General features: G+C 36.6%; 1 long non-coding RNA gene across 2 annotated transcripts in view; it reads left to right on the top strand.

Moving 5' to 3' along the window:
• The window catches only part of LOC141520260 (uncharacterized), a 232082-nt gene that overhangs the window by 109958 nt on the left and 97308 nt on the right, over positions 1-24816 (top strand). Inside the window, exon 3 of one of the 2 annotated variants that reach the window (XR_012477573.1) lies at positions 22865-22962. The exons of the other annotated variant lie outside the window; for it this stretch is intronic. This is a non-coding gene — a long non-coding RNA (uncharacterized LOC141520260). The remainder of the gene's footprint in view (positions 1-22864; positions 22963-24816) is intronic. 2 annotated transcript variants of the gene reach the window in all.

Below are 24816 nucleotides of genomic sequence, written 5' to 3'. Positions count from 1 at the left end.
TTTCTTTCTCCCATTACATTTCCCTTTTTTTCTATCGACTCCATTTTTACACCATATTTTATCTTCAAATTCAGCTTTCTCCTGTGCTTCAACTATAAAAGCTCCCTCTACCTGCTCTATAAACTGAGAAGGTTCATATGAGTATTATCAGTATCATTTTTCTATGCAGGAATACATGCAGTTCATCATCATTAAGTCCCTTATATTTTCCCCCTCTCCTCCAATCTCCATGCTTCACCTGAGTCCTGTATTTGAAGATCAAACCTTCTGTTCAGCTCTGGGCATTCCAAAAGGAACATTTGAAATTCCCCTGGTTCATTGAAAGTCCATCTTTTTCCCTGGAAGAGGACATTCAACCTTGCTGGGTAGTTCATTCTTGGCTGCATTCTAAGCTCTTTTGCCTTCTGGTATATTATATTCCAAGCCCTACGAGTTTCCAATGTAGTTGCTGCTAAGTCCTGTGTGATCCTGACCGCAGCTCCATGATATTTGAATTGTGTTCTTCTGCCTGCTTGTAATATTTTCTCTTTGATTTCAGAGTTCCAGAACTTGGCTATAATATTCCTAGGGGTTGGTTTTTTGGGATCTCTTTCTCGGGGGATCGGTAGATTCTCTCCATTTCTATTTTTCCCTCTGCTTCTAGAATATCAGGACAATTTTCCTGTAGTAATTCTTTGAAAATGATGTCAAGGCTCTTTTCCTGATCATGACTTTCAGGTATTCCAATAATTTTTAAATTATGTTTCCTAAGTCTGTTTTCCATATCAGTTGTTTTTTCAATGAGATGTTTCACATTTTCTTCTAATTTTTCATTTTTTTTTGGTTTTGAAGTATTGAGTCCTGATTTCTCATAAATTCAGCAATCTCCCTGAGTTCCATTCTTTGTCTGAAAGATTTGTTCTCAGAGAGTTTTCTTATCTCTTTTTTTATCTGGTCAATTTTGCTTTTTAAGGCATTCTTCTCCTCAATAACTTTTTGAACTGCTTTATCCATTTGACCTATGCTGGTTTTTAGCATGCTATTTTCTTCAGCATTATTTTGGATTTCCTTGACTAAGCTGCTGACTTCATTTTCATGTTTTTCCTGCATCTCTCTCCTTTCTTTTCCCAGTTTTTCTTCCAACTCCCTCATTTTATTTTCAAAGTCTTTTTTGAGCTCTATCATAGCGTGAGCCCAATTTCTGTTTTTCCTGGAGTCTTTTGATGCAGGAGCTTGTGCTTCCTCATCTTCCGACTGAGTATTTTGTTCCTTCTTGGGTTCATTTGCAAAATATTTCTCAATGGTCTTCCTCTTATTTCTCTGTTTGCTCATTTTCCCAGCCTGGGCCTGGTTTTGGGGTGCTTCCTGAGCTTTTGGGACACTCCCACAAGGGTCTCAGTGTGTGAGGCTCTGTCCTCCCTCCTTGTCTGTGAATGACCATAAGATTCCCCCTCTGCCATGGGGTTGAGGTGGGGGGGGTCCCTGCTGTTCTATTGGGGGTGTCTAGACTGCTGTCAGGATATGAATGTGGTCAGAGCCCCAGAGTCATGTTCCAGAGGCAGAGGACAGAGCTCTGCAGTCTCTCTTCACTCCCCTCCCTCATCTCAATGAGCTCATGCCCTGGAGGCTCCTGCTTATGGGCTCTGCCTGCTTTTGTTTCTGGATCTGGGCTGCCCAAAGACCAAGCTGATTGCTGTGTGTCCTGAGGGCTGGGCTCTAGGTGCTCCCTCTGGCAGAGGTCCCCTGCTGTTCCCCCACTTTGTGCCCGGCGCTCCCCAGAGAGCAGCTCAGGAGACTCCCCCGCTGCTGTGAGCCGGGGCTCCCAGCACCCTGGGGCTGCCTCCGGGAGGCTGATGTTCTTTCGCTCTGGCAGGCCACCCCTCTGGCGGGCTGCCCCTCTGACCCTGGGGAGCACAGCCTTTCTGCTCTTTTCCAGGTTATCTTGAGTAGGAGAACTGCCTCACTGGGTCCCTTTGTGGGTTCTGCTCTCCAAATTTTAGTTAGAGTCCTTAGTTTCAAGTTTTATCAGAGAGCGCCTAAGACTTGATCCCTTCTTTTCGCCATCTTGGCTCCGACCCCCAAAAGATAGTTTTTAAAAAGTGAATGTAGTATTCATCAGATTGTGAAGGACTTTTTTTTTTATTTTGATTTGCTTTGTTTTTCTTCCTCTGCATCGGGATAGCATTATTCATGGCCAGTCTAATATAGTTGTTCTGGCTCTCCTAACTGCTGAGAGGAGCAGCATCCATCAGGGTTGATCACCTCACAATGTTGTTGTTAATGTACACATTGTTCTCTTGGTTCTACTCCTTTCACTCAACATCAGATCCTGTAATTCATTCCATGCTTCTATAGAATCTGACCTTTATGGTTTGTTATAGAACAAAACTATTCCATAATATTCATATACTATAACTTGTTCAGCAATTCCCCAGTTGATGGGCATCTCCTCAATTTCCAATTCTTTGCCTTACTGATAGTTTTAGGTATTTATTTATTTGTTTGTTTGTTTATTTATTTTTATTTTTTTAAAGGTTTTGCAAGGCAAATGGTGTTAAGTGGCTTGCCCAAGGCCACGTAGCTAGGTAATTATTAAGTGTCTGAGACCAGATTTGAACCCAGGTAATCCTGACTCCAGGACCGGTGCTTTATCCACTGTGCCACCTAGCCACCCCAGTTTTAGATATTTATTGCTCACCATTTTAAGGGGGAAAATCATTTATTCCTATGCTCTCTAGTATTTTTTATAGGAATGGATGATCACTTTTAAAAAGTTTTTCCAGTTATTGAGATAATCATATGAGTCTGCTTGTTTTATTATTGATATGGTCAGTGGTGCTGATAGTTTTCCTAATATTGAACTAGTCCCTCATTACTGGAATAAATCTCACCTGGTAATACTGTATTATTCTGGTGAAAACTTGCTGTAATCTCTTCCCTAATATTTTATTTACTATTTTTGCATCAATGTCCATTATGTAAATTGATCTGGTTTAGATATCAGGAACATATTTATGTCATAAAAGAAATTTGGTAGGACTCTTTCTTCAACTGTTTTTCCAAATAGTTTATATTGGATTGGAATTCATTGTTGTTTAATAATTTGATAGAATTCCCTTGTCCCATTTGACCCTGGAGATTTTTATTTAGGGAATTCATTAAGACTTGTTCAATTTTGTTTTCTGAAATGGGGTAATTTAAATATTTTATTTCCTCTTATGTTAATCTGGGCAATTGGTATTTTGTTAAATATTCATCCATTTAACTTAGGTTGTCAAATCTATTAACATATAGTTAGGCAAAGTAGCTCTGATTTATTGCTTTAATTTCCTCTTCATAGGTGGTGAATTCACCCTTTACATTTTTGATAATGGAAATTTGGGTTTCTTTTTCCTTTTTTTAAAAACCAAATTAATCAATGGTTCATCTCTTTTGTTCTTTATCCTAAAACAAACTCTGTTTTATTTATTAACTCAGTAGTTTTCTTATATTCAATTTTATCAATTTCTTTTTTGATTTTTGAATTTCTAGTTTGGTATTTAATTGGGAAGTTTTAATTTGTCATTTTACTAGTTTTTTTTAATTAGATGCCTAATTTATTGATTTCCTCTTTCTCTAATTTATTTATGTATGCATAAAAAATTTCCCTTAAGAACTGCTTTGGCTGTATCCCATAAGTTTGGTATGATATCTCTTTATTGCCATTCTCTTGGATGAAATTGTTGATTGTTTCTATGATTTATTGTTTGACTCACTTGTTCTTTAGGATTAATTATTTCATTTTCAGTTAGTTGTTAGTCTCTTTCCATGAGTTTTTGTTACATGTAATTTTTATTTCTTCATGATCTGACTCTTAAAATACTCAAGTGTTAATCATAGGGTCCATCTTGGAAAAAAAGTGCAGATCAGCTGCATGTTTTCTTTCTATGAATACCCATTAGAATCCCTTCCTTATTCTATACCTTAGGTCTTTGAGAATTTCTTGTTGTCATCAACAAGATAATTTTCTAATGATCAGTCTTTCTGAACTTGTTTTATGTGTTCCTTCAATTATTGGGTACTTAATTTAAAAATCTATTAGTCTGTTGATCTATTGTCTGTTGTGTTCTACTCTATGTGTCCCCATTTGGAGTTTTCTTGGCAATAATGGTGCTTTGCAATTTCCTTCTCTAGTTCATTTTACAAATAAGGAAACTGAGACAGAGGTGAGTGATTTGCTCAGGTTTGCACAGGAGGTAAGTTTCTGATGTCAGATATAAACTCATGAAGATGAGTCTTCCTTTCTCCAGGTCAGGTACCCTATCCACTATGCTACTAGCTGCTCTTCCATTGGTATATTTTTCCAACACATTAGGGTCATTTTCATGGTGTGAGGAAATAACTGGTATGGAACTTTAATGGAGAAAATGGAAAAAACAGCTTAATTAGTTTACCAAAAAGGTTAATGTAGTCATTTATTAAGTAGCCACTGTCTGTGAGGCAGAATAGGCAGTTGAGAATGACCATGAAGGCATTTGAAGCAGGGTCTCTGAAGTACTTAGGGCTTGGTCAAGCATCAAAGATGCCAAAATCATCCACTGCAGCCCAAGTCATCACCATCATCTTGACTTTTGTTCTGGACTGGATTTTGATGACTCCATAAGAGAGAGTGAGACAAAAGACTTTGTGCAACTTTGCCTCCCTTAAATTCAATTTACACACAATTCAATATATCACCTTTGATATCATTGGTCTTTTTCAAAAATGAAAGATTATCATCATCATCATCAAAAACAACAGCAACAACAACTGTCTGATAGGTACTTCACTGTGTCCTCAGACTACAAAGATAGACTATCTGCTTGTCTCAAGAAATTTATATTCTGTTGGCATGAAAAAAAAACATGGGATTAAGAATTAATTTTTTAAAGAATTAAAAATAATATGATAGGGGAAGGCCTTTAAAAATGGAGGTATTAGGAAAATACTCTGTGTAGGAGGTAACACTTGACCTAAGACTTTAAGGAAATTAGAGTCTAAAACTTGGAAGTGAAAAGGAATGTTCATTCCAGATTCAATCAGTGGCACAAACTTGGGAGATGGAATGTCACAGACAGACAGAGGTGGGCTGGAACCAGCATGAACTGACTCATGTGAGTTGATTGTTAAATTTTCAGTGTGAGCATTTGCACCTCAAAAATTGGCAAATGCTCCAAATCAGGATTTGATTTGTTGTTTTGTGGATTGTCTAGACTTAAGAAAATCATAGAAAACTGTTAATAATTAAGATTAAACTTCAAAGTCTGTCATTCACATTTTTTTCCCTTAGAAAACCAATTTAACATTTACCAATACACTTCTGTGTTATTGTTGTTGCTACTGCTGTTGAGGTTGTTGGTCCTCCATTATGAAAGGGGACCAGTGGCTGTTGTCTTGACTTGCTGGTGAATTGAATTTGAGTAAGAAAGAGTGGTACAAAGTCATCAGTCTCACTGTCTCCACCAGGATCATCAGACCAGAAGTTAAGAAAATTAGTGGGATGAAGTGGGTGACCTTGGTTTTTCCAAATTAAGATCTGTCCCATGGCTCAGTTTACTTCCTTTCAATGACTATGGTCTAGGTAAGAATTGAGACAAAAGATGGCCTAGTACAGGGAATGTTAGTAGGTTGAATTGGCTAGAACCTAGAGCATCTTCAAAGAAGTAATATATAGTGAATCTGGAAGTGTTGAAGAATTCCACTACTTACTATCTTGAGCAAGTTCACTTAATTTCTGGATCTCAATATCCTCAGCTATAAAATGAAGGTGTTCAACAGTCCTATGAGATGTACACAATTATTATGAAAGACATTTTGCAGATGAAGCAGGTGACAGCTAAGTGAGTTGCTCAGTTACAGAATAATAAATATCTGAGGTCAGATTTGAACTCTGTTCTAGACTCAGCTCCAGATTTCGGTTCCTTTTTCCACTTAATTGTTTTCTTAACTGTCTTCATCTCAAAATCTATGATTCTTTACTTCTCTGATTCCCATTGGACTATTCAAGAAGACTCACAGTTCAAGGTCTTTCAATCTCAAATTTTGGTCCCTGATGTCCAGTTCTTAGACTCGGACACCCCATAAAATTTCTAACAGAGTGGGATTGTCTGCATTGGGCTAACAATATGAAAAAGGAACTTTGAAATGTGGATGAACAGAAGCTTTTGCTTTTCCTGTTTTCTGTTCCTGACTCTCCAGGACTGATTTCCTGTCTTTGTGCAATTTAATAACAGTCATTCTTGCGAGTTGCCAGTCAGACTAAAGCAATGCTCCAACTTACTGTATTTGTTTTTCCCCACTTTTTCTCTTTTGGTGAGCTAATAACTTAATTATGCCACTCTGTTTGTTGGAAGTGCCACTTGAGACTGGAGAGTTTGTGTTCTTCCTGATGAATGGTGTAAACTTGGGAAGTTTCTAAGTGAATAGTTTATTTAGGTAGAAGTTGGGTGTGTGTGTGTGTGGAAATACAAGTGGTTATTGTTTTCTCTGTCCTCTCATTTTCATCAGTGGCCTAAAGGAAATGAATTCATATTAAAATAAACTATAGCAGACACTGATTGTGACCCTGAGCATGTCATTTAACCTCTTAGTGCCTTCTGACAACTCTTTAAGACTATGAAGTTTCAGTACAATAGCTAATCTTCATTACTAGAGGGAATTTTCTCCTTTAACTACAAGTGTGGACAAAAATAACACAATGAATCTTAGTTATTTACTGTCAGAATTTTGTGTCAGCATACTCTGTTAGGTCTTGGGACAGTTTACAAGTTCATCAGGGCAATTGGGGGAACAGTGGACTGAATCTTGGACTTGGAGTCAAGAAATTCTGAATTCAAATCTAGCTTCAAATACTTACTAGTTATGTTACATGGGAAAAACAATCATTTTATCCCTCAGTTTCCTCATCCATAGACCCATAGATTAGGGAGAAAAATTACACTTTCTGTCCTAAGCCATTGTGAGGATAAAATAAGATAATAATTATAAAACATTTTTCAAACCTTAACATACTATATATGTATATATATATATATATATATATATATATATATATATATATATATATATATATATATATAAATGCTAGCTATTGCCATTAAATGAGGTATGTCTGTCCCTATTGAATACCTATAATGTACAGAATAATAGTAAGGAAAGTTTAAAGTTTAAAAAGGATGTTCTGATTCATCTGTTTATAGTCTAGGGATGTGTTTAGGTAAGGATTAGAATTAGAATTCATTTTTAAAACTATTATCTTTTGAAAATTTATTTTTACCATTCTTTTTTTTAGGTTTTTGCAAGGCAAATGGGGTTAAGTGGCTTGTCCAAGTCCACAGAGTTAGGTAATTATTAAATGTCTGAGACCATTTGACCAGGTACTCCTGACTCCAGAGCCAGTGCTTTATCCATTGCACCACCTAGCCTTCCCCTTACCATTCATTTTCAGAAATTTTGAGGTCCAAATTTTCTTCTTCCTTCTAACTCCTCTCTACTTGAGAAGATAAGTAATATGATTTCCATTATACACAAAAAATCATGCAAAATATATTTCCATATTAGCCATGTTGCAAAAAAAGCAAGAAAAATAAAGAAAATAGAAAAGATTTATTTTTATTTTTATTTTTCAATCTTCACTCAGAACTCATCAGTTCTCTATCTAGAGTGGATAGCATTTTTCATTAAGAATCCATTAGAACTGTTTTGGATTCTTAACTTTATTAGAGTAGTTAAGTCTTTCACAGTTAGTCATTATTACACTATTGCTGTTCCTGTATGCAATGTTCTGTTTCTGTTCACTTCACCTGCAGAAGATAATAATGTTTTAGGTCTTCCTGAACCCATCCTCCACACCATTTTTTATAGCACAATCCATTGCAATTATTATTCCATTATTATTCCAAATTATTCCATTACAATCATATACAACAGTTTTATTCAATCATTCTCCAATTTATAGACAGAGCATTGAATTTATTTACCTTTTTACCCAATGATGCTCCATCTACCAAGCATTTTGTTTGGGAGACAAAAATAATCTTGAAATTGATAAACTTGGGGATCTATAACCCCAGGGCCCTTGGAAACTTTCTGGGATTAATAATTAAATTGATTTATTTGAAATTAAACAGAGTCACATGGACTTTGAAATCTCACAATAGAGAATGGTATTTGGCAGAGACATCAGTGACAAGGAAATACAGTTCAAAATAGTTTAAACAAGCCTAAGGTCACCAGTTAGCTAAGGAAAAATTGTGTTCCATGTTTAAGAGAACTTTTTATCAGGAACAAAATCCTCTGCTAGAAAGAAAAGCCCTTTTTATTAATTTTTAAAGATTTTATTTGAGTTTTGACTTTTACAATTTTTCTCCCACTATCCCTCCCCCCCATGGAAAGCAATCTGTTAATCTTTATTTTGTTTCCATGTTGTATGTTGATCCAAATTGAGTGTGATGAGAGAGAAATCACATCCTTAAGGAAGAAACAAAAAGTATAAGAGACAACAAGATCAGACCATAAGATATCTGTTTTTTCCTAAATTAAAGGGAATAGTCCTTGAACTTTGTTCAAACTCTACAGCTCTTTATCTGGATACAGATGTCATTCTCCACTGTAGATAGCCCAAATTGTCCCTGGTTGTTGCACTAATGGAATGAGCAAGTCCTTCAAGGTTGATCATCACCTCCATGTTGCTGATAGGGTGTACAGTATTTTTCTGGTTCTGTTCATCTCACTCGGCATCAGTTCATGCAAATCCCTCCAGGCTTCCCTGAATTCTTGTCCCTCCTGGTTTCTAATAGAACAGTAGTGTTCCATGACCATATACCACAGTTTGCTAAACCATTCCCTGATTGAAGTACATTTACTTGATTTCCAATTCTTTGCCACCACAAACAGGGCTGCTATGAATATTTTTGTACAAGTGATATTTTTACCCTTTTTCATCATCTCTTCAGGATATAGACCCATTAATTATATTGCTGGATCAAAGGGTATGCTCATTTTTGTTGCCCTTTGGGCGTAGTTCCAAATTTTTTTCCAGAAAGGTTGGATGAGTTCACAGCTCCACCAACAGTGTAATAGTTTCCCAGATTTCCTACAACCCTTCCAACAATGATCATTATTCTTTCTGGTCATATTGGCCAGTCTAAGAGGTATGAGGTGGTACCTCAGAGAGGCTTGGATTTTCATTTCTCTAATAATTAATGATTTAGAGCAATTTTTCATATGATTATGGATATCTTTGATCTCATCTGTAAATTGCCTTTGCATATCCTTTGACTATTTGTCAATTGGGGGAGAAAAGCCCTTTTCAACCAAGTATATGAGAAACTTCTAGATTCTATCTTAAAGGGGTTGCTGGTGGTGGTAGTGGTGGTTGTAGAAAGTACCAATCAATTCTTTTCCTTTATTTTGTGTTGTTTTGTTTTCATAAAAGAGTTATAGCAATAAGAAGTGGGAGTTGGGGAAAACTATGGGTATTATGGTGATAGAGTTTTCTCAGAATGAATTTATCTTTCTGAAGGGAAGAGAAAGCAATCCAACTGAAATCTGAATCTGGAAGGAAAGAGAAACTATAATTTTATATCCACTGAAGTCTTTTTTTTTTTTTTTTAGGTTTTTGCAAGGCAAATGGGATTAAGTGGCTTACCCAAGGCCACACAGCTAGGTAATTATTAAGTGTCTGAGATCAGATTTGAACTCAGGTACTCCTGACTCCAGGGTCAGTGCTCTATTCATTGTGCCACCTATCCGCCCCCACTGAGGTCTTTTTTAAGAGTGAGAAGCAGCGATCAAAGGATCAGAAGAACAATGTTAAGAATCAATCTTGTAAGGCCAGCAAGGAATATTGCTTAGTAGAAAACCCCTACCTGACAGAGACTTTTTACTCTGTCTGTACTAGCAAGGAGCAGGTCCAGAGAGAGCAATGAGATTTTATTGTTTAAAAAAATTAATTGGCAACCTAGTACCATCAAAAGCATAAGTCATATGCACTATTCATGTGCCCTGGCCACATGCCTCTCCTATATATCTTCTGTATACACTTTAACCTATCTAGTGTCAATGAGTCATGGACACGTTTTCTTCATAAGTATACTGCTCCATGTAGGTGTCTTTTATGTATGAACTTCCCACTTGTAGTATGTATATTTCTGGAAAAATATACTCTAGATTTATGGGGAAAATATTTTATTGTTATTTTTCTTACTATCCCACTTTATTGAATGTTTTTATTTCGAGTCAATTAAGTTCTCTTGCTGACAGGTAAAAAGTAGAAGCAGAAATATGAGTTCATGAGCTATGGTAGTAGGTGAATGATTATTTCAACTGAGAAACTACGTATGAGTACTATGGAGCCACTCATGATGTTCTACTGTGATACAATGACTTTGGACTAGGGAGCTTTACTAGGAACTAAATCAATTTCAGTGCTCATTGTGGGTTTTTATTTTATTTTATTTTATTTCATTTTTTTTTGTATTCTTGCAAGGCAACAGGGTTTCATGACTTGCCCAAGGTATAAATAATAATTATTTAGTTATAAATATAAATAATATAAAATAAATATAAATATAAATAATATAAATAAAGTATCTGAGGGTAGATTTGAACTCAGATCCTCCTGCCTCCAGGGCCAGTGCTCCATCCACTGAGTTACCTAGCTGCCAACTTTGGGATTGGTTTTAAAAATTTAAGAGTCTCCCAAGTTAGAACTCGGCAGCAGCTGATATCCTCAAAGAGTCCCCTATGCACTATCAGTTTTGAAGATTGAAAGTTTATAACTTGTGTCCTCTAACTATGTAGAGTCATTCAAACTATCTGAATAAAGATAAAGCTTTCTGGAGTGACATGTATCATCTTCCCATATAGGAATGTAAACAGCTTAACTTTATGGAATCTCTTATGATTACTCTATCATGTTTACTGTTTTATTCTTGAGTCTTGTGTTTGAATGTCACATTTTCTATTTAACACTGATCTTTTCTTAAGAAATGCTTAAAAGGGGGTGGAGCCAAGATGGCAAAAAACAAGAGAAGATCATGTCTTAGGCGTTCTCTAATAAAACTTCTAAACTAAAGACTCTAAATTTTTGAGAGACAGAACCCACAGAAGGACCCAATGATGCAGTAGTTCTCCTACTCAAGGTAACCTGGAAAAGAGCAGAAAGGTTCTCCTTCCTGGGGTTGGAGGGGCAGCCCGCCAGAGGGGTGGCCCACCAGAGCAAAAGAACTTCAGTCTCCCAGAGGCAGCCCCAGATCACAGCAACAGGGGAGTTTCCTGATCTATGCCTCGGGGAGCACTGGGCACAAATTGGGGGAACAGCAGGGGTCCTCTGCCAGAGTGAGCATGTGAAGCCCAGCCCTCAGGGCACACAGCAAGCAGTGTGGCCAAGGCAGTCCAGATCCAGGAAACAGAAGCAGGCAGAGCTGGTAAGCAGGAGACCCCAGGGCATGAGCCCATTGACCCTAGGGAGGGTAGTGAAGAGAGTGAGACTGCAGAGCTCTACCCCTGGAACAGGACACTGGGGCTCTGACCACATTCAGATCCTGATCTAGGCCAGATCTCAGTCTAGGCCCCCCATAGAACAGCAAGCCCCCCACCCCCACATCAGTCCCATGGCAGAGGGAGGTGCATATGGTCATTCACAGACCAGGTGGGAGGACAGAGCCTCACACACTGAGATCCTTGTGAGAGTATCCCAAAAGCTCAGGAAGCACCCTCAAAACAGGCTTAGGCTGGCAAAATGAGCAAGCAGAGAAAAAAGAGGAACACCATTGAGAAATATTTTGCATATGAGCCCAAGAAGGATCAAAACACTTAGTCTGAAGATAGGGAAGCACAAGCTCCTGCATCTAAAGACTCCAAGAAAAACAGAAATTGAGCTCAGGATATGACAGAGCTCAAAAAAGACCTTGGAAATCAAATGAGGGTGTTAGAAGAAAAGCTGGGAAAAGAAATGAGAGAGATGCAGGAAAAATATGAAAATGAAATCAGCAGTTTAGTCAAGGAAATCCAAAAAAAAATGCTGAAGAAAATAGCATGCTAAAAACCAGCTCAGGTGAAAAGGATAAAACAGTTTAAAAAGTTATTGAGGAGAAGAATGCTTTAAAAAGCAAAATTGGCCAGATTGAAAAAGAGATAAGAAAGCTCTCTGAGGAAAACAAATCCTTCAGACAAAGAATGGAACTCAGGGAGATTGCTGAATTTATGAGAAATCAGGACTCAATACTTCAAAACCAAAAAAAAAATGAAAAATTAGAAGAAAATGTGAAACATCTCATTGAAAAAACAACTGATATGGAAAACAGATTTAGGAAAGCTAATTTAAAAATTATTGGAATACTTGAAAGTCATGATCAGGAAAAGAGCCTTGACATCATTTTCAAAGATTTACTATAGGAAAATTGCCATGATATCCTAGAAGAAGAGGGCAAAATAGAAATGGAGAGAATCCACAGATTCCCCCCCTCCACCCCAAGAATGAGATACCAAAAATCCAACCCCTAGGAATATTATAGCCAAGTTCCAGAACTTGCAAGTCAAAGAAAAAAATATTACAAGCAGCCGGAAGGACACAATTCAAATATCATGGAGCTACAATCAAGATATCACAAGACTTACCAGCAACTACATTAAAAGCTCATAGGGCTTGGAATATAATATACCAGAAGGCAAAAGAGCTTAGAATGCAACCGAGAATCAACTACCCAGCAAAACTGAATGTCCTCTTCCAGGGAAAAAGATGGACTTTCAATGAACTAGGGGAATTTCAAATGTTCCTATTGGAATGGCCAGAGCTGAACAGAAGGTTTGATCTTCAGATACAGTACTCAGGTGAAGCATAGAGAGTGGAGCAGAAGGGGAAAATATGAGAGACTTAATGATGATGAACTGCATGTATTCCTGCATAGAAAAATGACACTGATAATATTCATATGAACCTTCTCAGTTAATAGAGCAGGTAGAGGGAGCTTTTATAGATGAGGCACAGGAGAAAGCTGAATTTGAAGATAAAATATGGTGTAAAAATGGAGTCAATAGAAAAAAGGGAAATGTAATGGTAGAAAGAAAAAGGAGAGGGGGAATAGGCCAAGATATTTCATATAAGATTTTTCTTTATTACAATGAGCTATTGCAATGATATGGAAGGAGGGAAGGCAAGTGGGGATAAGGGAATCTTTGCTCTCATCAGAGGTGGCTAGGAGAGGAAACAGCATATATACTCAATGGGGTATAGACATCTGGAGTAAGAAGGAGGGGGGGACAGGGGGAAGGGGGGATGTTTTGATGTAGGAGAGGATGGACCATGGGGGGAGAGTGGTCAGATATAACACATTTTCTTTTTTACTTCTTTCAAGGGGCTGGGATTGGATGGCCTGTCCGGGCCCATAGGGCCAGGTAGATGTGGGGCCTATGGGGTGGTATGGGGGCTCAGGGCCTCTTGTCTCCAGGGCCAGGAATGTGTGTGCTGCACCACTCAGGTACCATACAGCAGAGTCAGAGTGAAAGGAGAGAGAAAATATTGTTCATGGTAATGGAGAAATATGAAAGGAGGGAGTTGCAATCAGCAATGGCAACTGTGGAAAAATATGGAAGTAACTTTTGCTATGGACTTACCATAAAGAATGTGATCCACCCATGACAGAGTTGTTGGTGTTGGAACAAAGACTGAAGCACATTTTTTTATTATTATTATTTTTTGGGGGGTGCAGGTCAAATGGGACTGGGTGGCCTGCCTGGGACTGCATAGTAGGGTGATCGTTGGGTGTCTGAGGCCAGATTTGGACCCACATGCTCCTGGCTCAAGGGCCAATGCTCTGTCTGCCAGCCAGCCACCTCACTATTATTACTATTTTATTTTATTTTGGTTCTTTTTTTTCTTTTTTTTGGTTTTTGCAGGGAAGTAGGGTTGGGGTGGTTTGCATGTCACATGGCTGGGTGATTGTTGGATGTACAGGGCCAGATATGGGCTCAGGTGCTCCTGGCTCCAGGGCTGGTGCTCCATCCATTGCGCCACCTGGCCATACCTACAATTATTTTTTTTAATTTTAATTTTTTCTCCCCCCCTTTACTTTATCGCTCAAGTGAGTCTATATATTTGGGGGGCGAGGGGATATTTTGTTTATTCTTAAACAAGAATATTTTATTAATGTATAAAAACATTATTTTTACAAAATGAGAATAAATATTAAATATAAAAAAAGAAATGCTTGTCTTCTATTTCATTAAATACTACACTTCCCACCTATCCTCCCCCACCATGAAAACAATGTTCATTTCTACTGAGTAGGTTTTTTTGCTTATAATCCTAGCTCCTTTGCCTTTTAGAATATCATATTCACTGTCTTCTATTCTTTAAAAAAAAAAGAAATTTTTTTTTGCGTGGGAACATGTTAAATTGAAAAAATTATATTCTATGCAAATTTCATTTATTATTTAGTTGTTTTAGGTTCAGTTGTTATAGGGTGGTTAGAAAGAAACTAACAAACTATAACTATAATTGATACCTTGTGAAATTATTATTTTGGCCCAAATTTGTCACAAAATATTCAATACTAGGATGAAAGGGGGAAAATTATTTTCAGCACTTAAAGAGTTAAAGTAGAAGCTGCTAAATCTTGTGTTGTCCCAGTTGACTCCACACTATTTGAATTGTTTCTTTCTGACTGCTTACAATATTTTCTCTTTCAGCTGTGAACTCTGAAATTAGACTAGTACCCTCCTGAGAGTTTTCATTTTGGAATCTTTTTAGTAAGTTATTGTTGGATTTTTTTTCCAATTTCTAGTTTTCCTTCTGTATTTAGAATATCAGGTCAATTTCCTTGGTAATTTCTTTTCTTTTCTTTTCTTTTCTTTTCTTTTCTTTTCTTTTCTTTTCTTTTCTTTTCTTTCTTTTTTTATCATGGTATTCAAGTAATTCATTAATTCTTAAATGATCTCTTCTTGATGTATTTTCTGTCAGGTGCTTTTTTATGAAATATTTTACATTTTCTTCCATTTTTTCTTTATTTTGGTTTTGTTTTATTGTCTCTTTATTTCTTATAAAGTTAATAGCTTCCAATTTCTCAATTATTATTTTTAAGGAAATTTTTCTTCAGTGAGCTTTGGTATCTCTTTTGTTATTTGGCCAATTCTGCTTTTGAAGAAGATCTTTTCTTCAGTGAATTTTTGTGCCTCTTTTACCATTAGACCAATTCTGGAATTTTTTAAGGTATTATTTTATTCAGTGAATTTTTGTGCTTCTTTTTTCCCCCAAATCATTAATTCCCTTTTCATAATTTTCTTGTATCACTCTCATTTCTTTTACCAATTTTTCCTCTCCCACTCTCATCCCTTTCTTTAACTTTTCCAGGAATACTTTTTTGGTTTTGTGGCCAATTAACATTTTGGTTTGATATTTTCATTGTATAGTTTTCACATTGTTGTCTTCTAAGTTTATATCCTATTCTTCCCTGCTACCATAGAAGCTTTTTAGGGTCAATTCCATTTTGTTAATGTTCTTGTTTGTTCATTTTCCCAGTCTATTTTTTTGTCTTTGAACTTTACATTAAAGTTGGGCCTTATTTACCTTGCGGTGGGTAGGCACTATTTCATGCTTTAGGTTTTTTTCATGTTTTTTCAAAGCTAGTTCTGGGGATCTGAAAGTTTTGGTGCTTCCAAGATAGTATGATTCAGGGTGAAGTGTCCTGGTTTTTTGTTTTGAGTTTTACCCAGGAAGGACCTTTGGGCCCGTGAAGCTTTGACAAGCCTCAATCATTAGAGCTCTTCTTCACTTTTTTCCCAAGGACATCTAAACAATAAAGAACTTTTTCTTCACTTAGTCTAAAGCCTGTGATTGATTGATTCTAATGAGAAATTCCTAGTGAAGTTATCAGGGTTTAGCATAGTAGTTACTTAAAGTGGGTGGAGTAATTGATTGATTGACTCAGTTATCTTTACTAAATATGGTAAAGATGAACCTTCATTAAGCAAACATCAAAAGCCAAATTATAAAAGTTTCATTTCACTAAAAATTTTATAAAATTTAAGTAACCACTACTTTTGAAGTTATCTATTACCTCTCTCTCTCTCTCTCTCTCTCTCTCTCTCTCTCTCTCAGAGAGAGGAGATAAGATGAGAGTTGAATATTAAAGGATAATATATTAAAAAGATGGAGTTAATGGGGAGAAAGGAATGTACTTGGAGAAAGGGAAGGATGGAAGTAGAATGGAGTAAGTTATTTCACATAAAAGCTACCAATAAGAAGCTTTTGCAATGGAGTGGGAGAGTGGGGGAGTTGAGAGGGAGTAAGTGAAGCTTACTCTCATCAAAAATGGCTCAAAGAGGGAATACCATAGAAATCTATCTTAGAGGAAGTTGGAGGGGAAGGAGACACGAAAAAGGAGTGGAGAGAACATTATGGAAGGGAAGGAAGATTGTGGGAGAGCATTCAGATGAAATGGACATAGTGAAAGAAGAGAGAGAATAGGATAAATGGGGTGAGAGAAATAGTATGGAGGGGAAACACAGTTAGCAAAAGTAACTATGGGAAAAATTATTGAAACAGGTTTCCCTCCATTGATCCTCCAATTTGTGCCCAGTGCTCCCCAGGGTGTAGGTCAGGAAACTGCCCCCCCCCCCCACCATGAGCTCGGCTCCTTGGTGCCCTGATGATGCCTCTGGGAGGTTGAAGTTTCTTTACTTTAGTGGGTCATCCCTCTAGCCCCTTGGAGCGGAGCCTTTCCACTATTTTTCAGGTTACTTTGGTCTGGAGAATTGCCTCACTAGATCTTTCTGTGGGTTCTGTCTCTCAAAAATTTAGAGTCATAATTTTAAGATTTTTGAATATGAAGAGAACACCTACAAGAGCCTCTTCTCCTGTTGCCATCTTCTCTTTGCCTCTGAAGTACTTCTTTATACTAATTACATATATATATATAATTATATGTAAATTTATATATACTAATAGGACAGAAAAAGAAAATGAAAAATATTGGAGGGGATGTAGGGAAAATGAGACAATAATGGATTATTGAAGTAGTTGTGAAATGTTAAACAATTCTGAAGAACAATCTGGAACTATGTGCCAAAGGGTTATAAAACCATGCCTACCCTTTGAACTTGCAATAGCCACTTACCATGTCTATATTCCTGAAGAGGTGAGAAACAGGAAGGAAAAGAATCTTTATATATAAGGATATTTTTAGTGCTCATTTCCAGTGGCAAAGAATTGGAAATTGAGGGATACCCATGAATTGGGGAATGACTGAATAAACTGTAATTAGGTGATTTTGATGGAATGCTATTCTCCTATATGAAATGATGAACAACACAAGTTTAAAATGGTTATAGTTGTTCTTTTTGTAGTGATAATGAATTGGAAATTTAGGGGATGCTATCAGTTGGGGACTGGCTGAGTAAGTTATGGTATACAAATATTATGGAGTACTATTGTTCTATTAGAAACTAGTGTTTGGATTTTAAAGAAGCTTGAAAAGAATTACATGAACTGATGTTGAACAAAGGAGCAGAAACAAGAGGACATTGTACACATGAACAATAGCATTATGAATTGATCAACTATGATGGATGCAGCTCCTCTTGGCAGTTCAGAGATCAAGGACAACCCTGGGAGACCTATTATGGACAATGCCATCCACATTCAAAGGAAAAGAAAACAACATAGAAACTGAATGTGTACTATGTTCATTAAAAAAAAAAACTTTTATTAGGATTTCCTTCCTTTCTCATGGTTTTCTTTCTTTCCTCTTAGTCTTAAATCCTCTTATATAACTGACTAATATGTAAATCTGTTAAACATAAATGTACATGTACAAATTTTGCCAGACTGTTTGTCACCAAGGGGAGAAGGGTGGGAAGGAAGGGTGGTAGAAAAATGTGTAATTTATAAATTTGCAAATGAACAAATGTTGAAAAACTATCATAGTATATAATCTAAAAATGAAATAAAATATCTATTACAAAATGAAATGATGAGCAGGATACTCTCAGCAACACTTGGAAAGGCTTACATGAACAGATGAAATGGGAAATGTGCTGTATACAAATTATTTTAGGATGATCAACTGTGAATGATTTAGCTTTTCTTAACAATGTTGTATCACCTAAAACAACTCTGATGGACTTATGATAAAGAATACTATCCTCCTCCAAAGGAAGCTGGTGTTGTCTAAATACAGATTGAAGTAAAGGTTTTTATAACTTGATTTTTCTTGAGATTTCTTTTTTTTGGGGGGAGGGGAAGGCTTAAGTTAATTTTTGCAAGATGATTATTATGGAAATGTTTTGCATAATTACACATTTTTAACCATTATCAAATAACTTGCTTTCTTAATGTTGGAGAGTAGGATGGGAAGAAGGAAAAAAATTCAGAGCTCTAAGTTTTTGAAATGGATATAAAAGCTTGTTTTTACATGTACTTGGAGGAAAATAATATAACAATTAAATAGATAAAATAAATGTCAATCTCAGTCAAAAAATGTCTCAAAGTTATGAATAAGCCTGGAAAGGATCCAATTTCAAAAAAAGTATTCATGCTAAATTCATAAGACTCCAAATAAAATTTGGACAAAGAATCATGAATAGATTTTGCTGAAATTGGGAATAAATACAGATTGATGGAAAGGTTACCTTAAGTTTCTCCCAGACCCCAATCTATTGTCTTTAAATAGAGTGTTTCCTGATGTAATTTAAGCTTGAGGATTTTAATATAGAATTCTGTGAATTTTTTCATGGTTAAGACTGAAAAAACTTACAATATTTATGTAAATTAACCAGATTCATGGACTAAGGCTGGTAATTTGGAACAAAGATTTTGTGATAACTAATTTGCTCCTAATTGTGAACAAAGGACCTGAGAGTACAAAGGAAAGCTTCTTGAATGCTGAGCAAACATACAATTTGTCAGGGCAAGTTGCATTCTTCTAGGACTTCTGCTGTTTTAAGTCTAATTTGGGAGACCCTTGAATGCTTCAGGCCAGTGGATAAGTGGAATGGGGGAAATGGGGTTGGGAGATGATTGATTGTCATTGAAAGGACACCAGAATGAGAAACAATTTAGACTGTATTAGCTTTTGGTTCAAAAAGTGATTCTTACTAGTTTCTTCTCCAAGGTTCTCTCATGCACAAATGGAGAATAAATGACAAGTGAAATGCTATACAAAGGTATTTAGCTCTATTTAGGTAAGGAGAGATCTATATTTGGTGAGATTAAGCCCTCTAGACTTGCATGGTTATTGGTAATAGATTTTCAACTTGTCTTCTGTCCCTCAGGACAGGAATTTGCCATTTACTTTCCAACGTATCTTTCCTTGGAAGCAAAACTAGTACACTGATGTCATCTAATCCCTTTGTTTATATATGTATATATATATATATATATATATGTATATATATATATATATTTTTTTTTTTCCTTCCTGGGACTAATATTGTTCTTTTCTTTTTCCTCTTTGGCATCTCTGCCCCATACCCCATTTTTGTAGAATGTCATCTGTGTGTGTGTGTGTTTGTGTGTGTGTGTGTGTGTGTGTGTGTGTGTGTGTGTGTGATAGACACATTTTGTCCATCATTGCTTTGGAAAAAAAGTTGGTAATTGAACAAAATTTTATTTTTGCTAAAAAAATGAGATAGCAGGAATTATGATAGCCCTGCATTGGTAAAATATTGCAACATATTGTAATAGAATCCATGGTCAGAAGACCTAGTTTCAGACTTCCTAGCCTGGTGACTGGTCAAGTTATCCAATTCTCCCTCTTTTCTTCAATTGCCTCAGTTTTCACATCTATAAAATAGATATAGTAATATTTGTTCTATCTCACAGAGTTATTTTGATGAAAGTAGACTGTGGGAACTTAAAATGTTATACATATTCACCCCTTTATTATTAAAGAAAGGAATGTTTCTCATCTAGTGGCCTTTTCCTCATCCCTTACCCCATCTCTGCTCAGTGACATTATTCCGATGGTAAGGAGATAGTATGGGGAATAAGTAAGATTTACTCCTCACTCCCATGTTAACCCTAGATTGCTTTAAATCTCATGCTATATGTATTTCCACTTTGCCTGAACTTTTTGTTGATCCTGCTACTTCTTGGTTAACAAAGAAGGTTCCTTTGATATCACTACATGGTATTTTGGGGGGGATAGGGGGAAGGGAAAAACATTTATATAGAACCCACTCTGTGTTAGTTGCTTTTAAAATTTTTTTGGTCAGGCAAAGGGGTTAAGTGACTCGCCTAAGATCACACAGTTTGGGGGTTGTTTTTTACAAATATTTCATTAGATCTTCACAGCAATCTTGTGAGGTAGATGTTATTATAATATTCTCATTTTGTAGAGTTGAGGAAACTGAACTTAAGTAATTTGTCAAGGGTCATGCAGCTGGTATGTGTCTGAGACCAGACTTGAACTCAATCTTCCTGATTCCAGTCCCAGAGCTTTATTCAATGCATCATCAGTCGCTTTTAAAATATTGACAAAGTTAAACCCTTGGTAAACTATGAGTATTAGATAATAGCTACACCAGACCAGTTCCTGGTTAGTTAAGGACAGGGAAGCAGAAAATGAGGTGATGAAGATCAGACTGAGTTTAGAAGACCTGTATTCTAGTCCAGGAATGTGACTTTGGGCAAACTATTCCTTTTGAGCCTCAATTTCCTCATCTGTAAAATTAGAGGATTAGACCCAATGACCTTTAACGTTTCTTTGGGCTTTTAATCCTATAATCCTAAAAGTGTGATGTGTAGCCAAAAACTCACTGGGCTGTGTCACGTAAACTGAGCCCTGCCATTATCTAGTTATGTGATATTGGGGCACTTTTTGCTTCTTACTTTTCACTTCTGTAAATGACCATAAGGAAAAAGGAAAGGAAATGCTATGCCTACTTTGTGTCGGACACTATGAGTTGTGTTTTACAAATATTATTTCCTTTGATCCTCATAACAACCCTGGGACTTGGTATTATTACCATGATTTCACAATTGAGGAAACTGATTAGTGACTTAGTTAAGTGATTTGCCCAAGGTATAATAATAACAATAATAATAGTAATAATATACACATATATAGGTATTACTATGAGCTAAAGTGTTTTATAATTTATTGTACAATTTCTTATCTCATCTCCTCCTCACAACCACCTTGGGAAGTAGGTACTATTATTATTATTACCATTTTACAAAGGACAAAACTGAGGCAGAGAATAAGTGAGGCTCACATAGTTTCATTTGATCTCAGGTTTTCCTGACTCCAAACTAAACTCTCTGTCCTCTGTACTACTTAACTGCCTCTCATTATAATTATATAACTTCAGAGTGTGAGAAGAATATTTTGAAAACTATTTTGCTGCTGTTGACTCATTTCAGTCATGTCTGACTCTCTGTGAAGCTTTTTGGCAGAGATAGTCGAGTGATTTACTATTTCCTTTTCCAGCTTGTATTACAAATGAAGAAACTGAGGTAAGCAAGATTTAATGACTTGCCTAGGATAACAGATAGAAAGTGTTTGAAGTCATTTGTAAACTTTAGAGTTATATAAATGAGACTTATTGGTCATGTTAACAATAGCTAATATTTATATAGTACTTTCAAATTTACAAAATGACTTAGTTTCTTACTTTGCTTGATCCTCACAGCAATCTTATGAGGTATAGTTTTATCCCCATTTTATAGATGAGGAGCTATATAATCTAGAGAATTAAAGGACTTATCCAAGACCACACAGTTAATCATGCCTAGATTTTGATCCAAGGCTCCAGAGTTTTTCTGATTGTTTGGTTTACTAGAATAAATTGGGTTGGGTTCCTAACATTCACAGAAAAATTAAAAGAGACATTATCAACAAGTGTCCTTTCAAATCTTTGATACTCCTTAGGGTAACAAACTCATCAAATGGAACCTCACTAATTTAGATGCAGGGAAAAAATGAAGAGAACTGTGAATGTAGAAATCAGATGGGGTTGACTACCACCTACTCTTGAGGGGTGGCTAGGTGGCGCAGTGGATAAGGCACAGGCCCTGCAGTCAGGAGTACTTGAGTTCAAATCTGGTCTCAGACACTTAATAATTACCTAGCTGTGTGGCCTTGGGCAAGCCACTTAACCCCATTTACCTTGGGAAAAAAAAAAACCCTAAGAAAAACCAAAACCTACTCTTGAGATGTAAATTGACTTGAAGTAGAGAATTATGATTGTAACAGAAACAATTGTGATCTCAAAGGCTGCTTGGATGGAGACCCCCCCCCCCCCCAATTCTTGATGTACCATTGATTCATTGTTTAATGTAAAATTTGTATCCTGATCTCCTTAGTCTTTACCCTCTACCTAATTCCTGGTCTAGTAAGAGAAAGAGAGTTCTTGCCCTCTGGATGAGAGGCAAGACAACAACCTGAGCTATACTCCAGCTCAGGGTCACAGTCTTTTCTACCAACCTGTGGCCCAGCCAACACTGCTTGGCTGTTCTTTTAACTCTCTCTCTCTCTCTCTCTCTCTCTCTCTCTCTCTCTCTCTCTCTCTCTCTCTCTCTGTCTCTGTCTCTCACTCTCGCTCTCGCTCTCTTGCTTTCTGTCCCTAGCCCTTCCTTCATCTTGTAACAATTTTAATAAATTTTTGTTTTATATCTAATTTTGCTTTCCCGAGTCTGAATAATGATTCCTCATAGGCAGAAATGAACTAAAGTAGCCTGCGGCTCATCCAATCTGAGAGTAAGGTGTATCACTGGGAGTCCATTTGTTATCTGGTTTGACAGAGAAAGGGTGAGTTTTGAGTTAAAGGGGACCCCAATATATTAGTGTCCTCCAGTCCTAATTTCTTTTTCTGTCCTCTCCTGAAGCTTGATTCCCTTGATGAAACATTTGTCTTCTCTCCTCAGTGTGGAATTTAGATGAGTGGAAAGTCAAATGTCTGAAGGAGCTGCCAAAATACCTGTGGAGAATTACATAACCTCATTGCTCTGGGGCTTCACAAAGAGTGAGTCAGACATTCAATTCTCAGTCCTAATGTCCAGGAAAATAGGAAGGAGAATCACATAGAGAGCTTTCATCTGACAATTAATTTGAAGGAGGTATCTCTGTTTACACAACCTTGAACAAATTTTGAGGATTTGCTATCTGAACTAGTTATAGGTCTTGAATGATTGTCATCTAAAAACCTTCTTTGGAATCCATGCTCCCAAAATAGTGAGTTTTAGACCCTATTCAGCAACTAGGTGGGGCAGTGGATAAGCCTTAGAGTTGACTTCAAATCTACCCTCAGACACTTACTAAATATATAACCCTGTTTGCCTCAGTTTTTCATTTGTAAAATGAGCTGGAAATATAAAAAGTCAAGCCCACTCTAGTATCTTTTTCAAGAAAACCTCAAATGAGGTCACAGAGAGTTGGAGATGACTAAAATGATTCAACTTTGGGGAAGGGAGATAATGGAGTCAAGGGAGACTGCCACTTTTGCTGCCTACAGGCTATATGACTAGGAAAATCTCCTAACCTCTCAAGGCCTCATTTCAGTACTCTAGGATTATATTGAAAAAAAAAGTTTCCTCATCCAGAGTTATCTATGCTAATTGTTTCCTCACTTTGTCTTAGTCATTCAAAACTGCACTAAACCTTTAGGAAAAGTAAGATAACCTTGCTCTCAAAGACTTTATATATATATATTTGCACAGCAATGGGATTGAATGGCTTGTCCAAGGTCACACAACTAGGTAATTATTAGGTGTCTGAGTTCAGATTTGAACCCAGGTCCTCCTGATTCCAGAGCCTGTGCTCTATCCACTGTGCCAATTAGCTACCCCTAGGACTTTGCATTCTAAATGGAGAAGCCAAGTATCCATGAGAGAGTGGAGAGGAAGACCTAGAAGTTATAAAGGTACATGACCAAGTCCAGATATACTTAAGATGTATCAGTAGGTCAGATAGTGCCAGGGTACTGGAAGACATGCAAGGAAGGCCGATGAGCAATCAAGTAACCTATATAGGTTTTAGTTTACTGGGGCACCCGCTCCCCATATGATATAATTTAGTTTCTGTTTTTTAAAAAACTTCTTGTAAATCTTGCAAATAATAACAACATAACCAACACCTGCATGCATCTTTTAAGTTTGCAAATCACTTTATATGAGTTGTTTCATTTCATCTTATAGCAATATGGCATGGGAACTGTAGTTTTGATAGTCCCCATTTTCCAGGTTAGAAAACTGAGGTTGAGATTAGGGTTGGGGTCACATAACTATTAAGTGTCAGAGGCAAGATTTAAACCCAAATCTCCTCACTCCCATCTCTTTATACCACACTGAGAATATGATTTTAAAAAAATATACTCTAAATGTGGTTAGTGTCATTTAACTGTATTCAACTTACTTTATTCAATTTTACAAATTACAACCAAGGTAAATATTATCATGTTACATTATAACCAGGGGAGGTGTTTAGCTTTAAAGTGTGTCACAGTACTTTTTTGCCTGTCACTAGAAAATTACTGTTATCTTCCAAAAAAGATAGGAAGACCAAGATATAGAGGCCTATTACTGTTAGACTAAATGGAAAACAAAACAAAACTCAACAGCTTTTCTCTTGAAAAGATGGGAAATTATACATGCTTAGATTTAGGGATGGCCTATGATATTGAGTTCAAGTAATGGATTCAGGTGACTACAAGGAGATAAAGCAAAGGCAAGGAAGTTTTTAGATAATGCTCTTCAAGGTAGTTAGTGATCTTCTCATTTATACTCAAAATCTCCATGTTGTGAAGATGCTGAGAAATGTCATTGAAGTTGATTGTGATTGTTACATATTTTTAAAAATTTTATTTATTTAAGGCAATGGG

This window comes from Macrotis lagotis, chromosome 4 (assembly GCF_037893015.1).
Source record: "Macrotis lagotis isolate mMagLag1 chromosome 4, bilby.v1.9.chrom.fasta, whole genome shotgun sequence".
NCBI lineage: Eukaryota > Metazoa > Chordata > Mammalia > Peramelemorphia > Peramelidae > Macrotis > Macrotis lagotis.
The sequence above is the reverse complement of the archived record's forward strand: the minus strand, read 5'-3'. Positions and strand labels throughout refer to the sequence as shown.